The sequence below is a fragment of the Montipora capricornis genome, chromosome 7 (assembly GCF_036669925.1).
Source record: "Montipora capricornis isolate CH-2021 chromosome 7, ASM3666992v2, whole genome shotgun sequence".
Classification (NCBI taxonomy): domain Eukaryota; kingdom Metazoa; phylum Cnidaria; class Anthozoa; order Scleractinia; family Acroporidae; genus Montipora; species Montipora capricornis.
Window position 1 is genome coordinate 37,619,982 of NC_090889.1, and position 7,500 is coordinate 37,627,481.

Consider the following 7,500-nt stretch of genomic DNA (forward strand, 5'->3'; position numbering starts at 1 on the left):
AAATCAGTAAATCTTGTTTTTATTTTTACGCAATTTTAGAAGATGAACTTTGTATCTATAACCTTCTGGAACCGTCATTTTCCATACACAAAGCGATTCGCTAAAATTATCTCTTAGCAATTCAGAATCCATGCCTCTCTCAACACTTAAAGGGTCTAGAGGCCTCTTTTGTGGTTTGTTTTCTTCTTTCGGAATTGATCCATAGATTAATTCCAGCACGTCATAGGAAAATCTTGAAGCAACCATTATTTAAGTAAATTAAGAAAATAATTCTGGAACCGATATTCGATCGCGCAAGGAAAGAACAATAGCGTTCTCCCCCAGTTATTCTCATTTGTACCTGCGCGCAGGCACGCGTCTCGTTTTTATGACAGCCCAGCTAAACAACCTCAAATTTGCATATTCACTATCAGCTGAGATTCCAACCCCAAACACATTTATAACGGAAGTGTTCGGTTACATTTTGTGAGAGATTTAATTTTAATAAATAAGATTCTCAGGTATTAAACATTTCAAGAAAACTGTTTAATCCCTGTGAGTCTTATTTCGTAAACTTAAAGCTTTCGCAAAATATCTCAGAGCCCCCGTTAAACATGTGTGTTGCCCTTCTCCGAGGTGGGACGACGGCGTACACAGCTGTAGAACGGAACTGATGCATGACAAATATTTTTAAATTGACCCAGTTGGTACAGGCCCTAAACTAATAGAGTTTTCTTATCTCCCGCGAAAATCGCTCTCTTATGACGACGTCAGGCTATTATCGCGGTTCCCAAGTTAGTTCTTGTTCAGAACACCTACATTTCGTAATTCCTGTAGGATTACAGGAAGGTAAATTCGCTCACAAAGCTGTCAAGCCGCACGATAACGATGAAAGAAAGGACGTGAAAAATGTTAGTAAAAAAAGCCTGTGAAACAAGCAGACTTATAATCCTCGACAGTCGAGCTTCAACGTGGCAAGCTGTTGCAAACATGACCAGTTTCGTCAGGCCTACTTTAGGACCTTAAATCGCCGAGAATTTTTGCGATTTAGTGCGAGTTAAGGAAAGATAAGGAAATATTATATATCCCTAACAGTCTCCATGTTGCCCAGTTACAAAAAAAAAATAAAAATAAAAATAAAAAATAAACAAAAACTTCAGATGAGCTCCAAAGTTGACTGAAGCCAAATCTTATTTAAAGTTAGTAATTTGTTTTTTTTCCTTCAACTGTAATTGGAAAAGTTGAATATCGAGCCCTGGGCCTGGTTATTCAATGGATAAATCACTATACAGCAGATAAGTATTGAGGAAACTAATTGCGCTATCCACTGGGTAGAGATTGGTCTGTTGGATAGCACTATCAACCCTTTGAATAACAGAGGCCTGTTCTTTATTAAGTATATAGCATTCAGGCACCAAACTACACCATTTGGTGGCTGTATGATACTACTACTAATACATATAGTCATCATCATATATTATTTATTATAGCTGCATAAATATTTGGCAAAATAGTAAGTTAGTGAAAAAAGAAACTAATGTAAATAAAACAATCATAAATAGATGAGAAAATAGAATTGTAGTATAAACACAGGTAGGATATTTCATTTTACTTATTTTTTAAATTCAATAACACCATGTTTTAATTAGACAGGTGAACATAATAGGTATCACATGGCATGGCATGAATTATTATCACTAACTCCAGAATTTAAAAAAAAAAGAAGGTTTTTACAGTCTGTGTCAATGTTCTCAAAGAATTAGTATTAAAAAATTAATTTTATTAAAATGGAATGAAATTTATTTCTCGTTTAAAGTTATCAGACTTATCTTTAAGTCTTCCATTTGGCCCATTCTCTCCACTTCACTGATGGTTGCCATTGGAATCCAGCCCAATTGTTTGGTTTCACTGCCAGAGACGAAAACTCCAATTGCGTTTTCGTTCCCTCGGGATAAATTCATTTTAATCTCTTGCAAATGGAGATTGATGCCTTTACGCAAAGACAGCAGTTACTGTATCTTGGAAACTCCCTCCTTAAACTTGGACAATCCTGTGAGAGACACCTTGATTTTAATATCATTCTCAGACTAGCAAAACAGCAAAAAGTAAATGACCTTATTTTCTGTTTAGGCTTACTTGTGCTGTGCGACTCCACGTGGTCACCATCTGTCGACATCTTCTTGCGCTTTCAATGAGCGAATCGCTTCTGAAATGCAATTAGGCGAAGGGAACAGGATTTGCTAGCAGCTTCCACTGGTTTTTACGTGGACTCAACGAAAATTTACGCAAGTAAAATTCTTTCTGACACCATGTTTCAACAAGCAACATTCCATGAATTCAGGTAAAAACAAAACTGTATTCTTTTAATGACCAAATAAGATAGTACCAAATAAGGCAACTAGATCACAAAGACACACGGCGTTTCACGCAATATCGTAACAGTTTTTTCGCTGGAGCATGTACTCGCCGTATCCAGCTCGTCATGCCTGCTTTTTTCCTTTCGCTTGGCTTTAGGCTTTTCAGTCACAATAGCGAAGAAAGGGAGAGCGTGAGAAGGGTCAGTAGTATTGATGAAGAAGGAGCCTGTGAAACAAGTAGACTAAAAAACACTATAACCTTCAGCAGAAATGGCGCGCGTACAAATGTAAATGAGTGCTTTCTAAGAGCCGCGGGAAAACGTCACTTGGATTAGGGCCTTGCAAATGTTAAGAATGTAAATTTGTTCTAAAGTGGAACTCCGTTTGCAAATTGAGGGCCACGCTTCTAAAAACAACACCTGTTTCGGGAAATGAGCCAGCGCTCACTCCCGAAATCACGGCTGGACGCGTGAGGTGAGCAATTGTTATTCACCGCCAATCAGGAACTCGCCTGTACAAATTGGCCCGGTAGAAACTATATTTTTTGGTTGCGACGGTGTTCTTTGACACGGCCTGTTCGAGCTTTATACCGCCTGAGTTCGGAAACTTCAATTAATTTCCAGATGGCGCCAACGTCAAAATACGGCTTTCAAATCCATTGCTATTGCAACTTTTTCTCAGACGTCGCTAACGTAAGAGCGAGTAAAATTCCTCGGGATCGATTGGATTTACTTCTGAGTTTATTGCCGGTAAAACGAGGGGGCCCATGAGGTCGTCTTAGAGCTGAGGCGGCCCGTAGATTTTGTTGATGATTCGCCGATTGAATTCAAATTAACATTGATCATTTAACCACAAAATCAAGCGCGCATCATCTGGAAACGAAGCACAGACGGTTTACGCATTGTCATATAAGTACTGTTTTGTTAAAATCAATGTTTTGGAATGTCTAATGGTACTTCCCCGCCACTATTTATTTCGCATAAGTTATATACGAATTTACGTCAAAGACACAATCTATCGCTCAAGCGTCCAGCCGTCTCCTCTCGGGGAGGATACCCGAATTCGAGTGAGCGCCGGAATTCGATCCTACGTCAAGGTCAACTGATTCGTCATTGTTTTCCTTTGAAGGTTGGGAAATTAAAGAGTTCTCATCTCCCGTGAAAATCACTCTATTGTGTCGACCTCACATTATTGACTGCTGTTCGGAAGTTAGTTTTTCTTGAGAACACACTTTCATTTCGTAACTTCTATGGGATTACAGGAAGGTAAATTCACTTACAAAGCTACCAAGACGCACGATAACGATGAAAGGGAGGACGTGAAAAATGTCAGAAGTATTAATGAAGAAGAAGCCTGTGAAACAAGCAGACTAATCCTCGACAGTCGAGCTTCAACATGGCGAGCTGTTGCAAACATGACCAGTTTCCTCCTGGGCGTGGGAGCGCTGGCCTTGCCATACGCGGTGTTCAAAGGAGGCCTCGTAACCATCCTTGGCTTTCCATTGTTCGGTTTAGTTCATTGGTACACCGGTAAAGTCATGATAGATTGCGTTTACGATGAAAATTGCGCCGAAATCACAGAGCATGAAACGATTGTTGGGGATGACAAAGCAAAAATTGCATCGAAGATGAAATCACGAGTTCGTAACAATTACAGCGAGCTTGGTAAAGTTCTTTGGCCGCGGTATGGTGGGGTGATTCTCGATGCCTTACAAAGCCTTGATCTGTCAATTCTCGGTGTGTCGTACCTTATTTCATGTGGATCCCTCATGGCACATGCCCTTCCCAAAGCAGGGCTCACAGAAGCTATGTGGGCGTCCATTGTTGCTGCTTTGGTTTTGCCGACCACGTTTCTAAAGGATCTGGCGTGCGTCGCGTGGCAAAGTTTGTTGAGTATAACGTCCTTGATCACTATGGTAAGCGTGTTGACATGATACACGGTCACCCACTACTCGACCATAAACTTAACGGATTTGCTATTCTGGGATACCGAAGGATCCCTCGTCGCGCTCAGCTTGGTCATATACAGTTACTGCGTGTACCCAATTTTGATTCCAATCGAGGAAAGCATGGCGGATCCTTCCAAATTCGGTTCAGCCTTGGGGATTTCCTTGTCGTTGGCCACCATATTCAAAGTTCTGTTTTCGCTTTGTGGCTTTCTCTCCTTCTCCCATGCCACTGATGAAGTGATCGGAAACAACTTTCCACTTGGTGCCCCTCGAATAATCGTCAGCGTTGTATACGTGATATATGTCATATTTAGCTATACATTGGTCATCTTCCCGGTTTTTCAATCTCTTGATGATTCTCGATTTGCTTCTGCAGTCACCTCTTGTATTCCCTTTTTCATTTGGTCTGCTACAACAAGATTCCTTCTTGTGTTTACCACCCTCTTTTTGGCAGTTGTGGTTCCACACTTCGCTCTTTTGACTGCCTTTGTCGGAAGTCTCGCCTTGTCATTCTTGGAGTATATGGTGCCGTGTTTAGTTCAGTTAAAGTTAAAATGGGGCAAGTTAAAACTTCTTCAGGTAGCTGCGGATGGTACAATTGTTGTAATGGGAGTGTTGGTAACTGTATTTGGTGTTTATTGCTCTGGTAAAGCGTTGATAATCAAAATGACTCAGCAAAATATTAAAAATACCGATACTGCTGTTTGAGAATTCCATATAGACGGTTTTTTGCTTTATATTAGGAACACTGAAAACAACATTCAAGTTCACTGTAGATGTATTGAACACAGGTAAAGCCGGACCAGACCATTCTATGAATGTGAAAACGTTACATCAGTCTCCGTTATTTGTTTTTCAACGTATTAAAAGGTTATTAATATGTAATCCGCGAATTTGCTCCTCATTATTTTTCCCACTGAATTCAAATTCAACCATGATATCAGCTGCCTCGTTAGCATTTTTTAGCCTTTCTGTTCCTTTCTTTTCTTGTTGTTCTTTGCGGTTCAAGCTGCCTTCTGGATGTCATTAATTTAAGCCTATTTAAAAAAAAAAGGGAGGCCGATGGAGACGCAAAATTTAGGTCCGCTTACCTCGTCTGCAGGAGTCCTCTTCTAGGTTAGATCGCGGTGCGCGTGGTGTTGTGGGCCTTTAACCAATTTGAAACCTTTGACCATGAAGCAGTTCGCGCTCTGTCTGGTCAGTGTGCGTTTTCTCCTCTGCAATTAAAAGTGGCGCCGAAAATTTCACCGTCGCTTCTCACTATTGTGAAAGCAAGCCCGTATCTCTCATGCATCTCTGTTTTTACGGAAAACTTTCTTCTTGACTGGTTTTTGGCAGATCTGTCTCAACGAAGACTCGAAGTCTGCGTATATTACCAAAGGCAATTTCATCTGCTTACGGTAGTTTGTGAAAGACAGATTGTTACTTTCCTCTTTTGCCAGCTCTGTTCTTGTTGGTCTTTTCAACAACCCTCTCTATTTAGGTTTGTGCCTTTCAAGTAGATCCTTTGCTGTATACCCATGCAAACAACGTTCACAGAAATGTTTACTCTCATTATGCCTGTTTTGATCATACAAGAGAGGGATAAGCCTTTTCACATAGCGAAGTACGTGTTCTCACCTTGCTGTATCAGCATCAAGTTTTTCGTGGAATAGCGCCGTGTTTTTCGCGGATTTTGTGGAAAATAACATAGTCATTTTCCCAGCCAAACACATTAATTGTAAGATTTAGGTTTTGTTTTTCGAGTTTATCAATTTGTAAAACAAGTGTTGGGAAGTCGATACCTGTTAAATTAAGACCATGTTCTGTTGGGTAACTGCTAGTTCTTTCTACTTTTTCTCATTTTGCGGCTCGGAAAAGAGCAGCACGAAGGGCCCATCTCAGTCACTGGTTGTCTCTGCCTTGGATGTTCTCGATTTCTTATTTTGCAACTCTTTTGGGAGACGAAAATAGCTTCCTCCGCGAAAATGTTCGTCAGTATCGAGCCGAACATTAACAAATGCAGCCAAAATACCTTTTATCACCCAGCCTGAACCTCTTTGCGACTATGCCTCTATTTCACCTTCACTTGATCAATGAAGCGGTTAAAGGCGTCGTTTATCATTGCTTCACTGTTTCTGTTAAGAATGACAAGCTCTCTCTGTTGGAAGTAATGTTCCATGTAATGTGTTTCATTGTTTCTGATGATTGAAAACTTAAGGAGAAGACCAAATTGTTTTTTTAACAGTCGCCGAGCTGGTGATCTTATTTTTAATCAAATCAGTAAATCTTGTTTTTATTTTTACGCAATTTCAGAAGATCAACTTTGTGTGTGTAACCTTCTGGAACCGCCATTTTCCATACACAAAACGATTTGCTAAAATTATCTCTTAGAAATTCAGAATCCATGCCTCTCTCGAGACTTAAAGGGCCTAGGTTTGATTTCTTCTATGGATGTATGGATCAATTCCACTACGTCTTAGTAAAATCTTGAAGCAACCATTATAGAATAAATTAAGAAAATAATTCTGGAACCGATATTCGATCACGCAAGGAAAGAACAATGGCGTTCTCCCCCAGTTATTCTCATTTATTACCTGCGCGCAGCCACGCGTCTCGTTTATATGACAGCCCGGCTAAACAACCTCGAATTTGCATATTCACGCACAGCTGAGATTCCAACCCCACACATATTTATAACGGGAGTGTTCGGTTACATTTTGTGAGAGATTTAATTTTGCTAAATAAGATTCTCACGTATTAAACATTTCAAGAAAATTGTTTAATTCCTGTGAGTCAGTCTTATTTCGTAAAGTTAAAGCTCTCGCAAAACATCTCAGAGCCCCCGTTAAACATGTGTGTTGCCCTGCTGCGAGGCGGGACGACGGCGCTTTTCAAGTTTGTTGGGGTTTGACAAAATTTTGGTAAGGTGAAAAACACCGTACACAGCTGTAGAACGGAACTGATGCATGACAAATGTTTTAAAATTTGCCCAGTGGGTACAGGCCCTTAGCTACTAAAGATTTCTTAACTCCCGCCAGAGTTAATAGAGGGGACTGGTTAGGAAAGCCGGCGAACTTCAGAGAGCCAAACAAAAGAACGTTCTCTGATGTTGGCCTTGACCGTGCACAACAAACCAAGATGGCGGCTGGAATAGAGGAGTTATTTCTTTTTGGTGAAGAATGTGAGGCGGTTTTAGACATTTTAGAGGACGATGAAGAGTTAGAGGATGAATTT

The 7,500-nt window shown here is 40.3% G+C and overlaps 4 pseudogenes; 2 read left to right on the forward strand and 2 right to left on the reverse strand.

Moving 5' to 3' along the window:
• Positions 1–246, reverse strand: part of LOC138055896 (uncharacterized) — a 1,306-nt pseudogene extending 1,060 nt beyond the window's left edge.
• A 1,435-nt stretch (positions 247–1,681) lies between these two features.
• Positions 1,682–6,954, forward strand: LOC138057115 (vesicular inhibitory amino acid transporter-like; annotated as a pseudogene).
• Positions 5,483–6,618, reverse strand: LOC138055897 (uncharacterized; annotated as a pseudogene).
• A 172-nt stretch (positions 6,955–7,126) lies between the features above and the next one.
• LOC138057114 (uncharacterized) overlaps positions 7,127–7,500 on the forward strand; it is a 2,387-nt pseudogene continuing 2,013 nt past the window's right edge.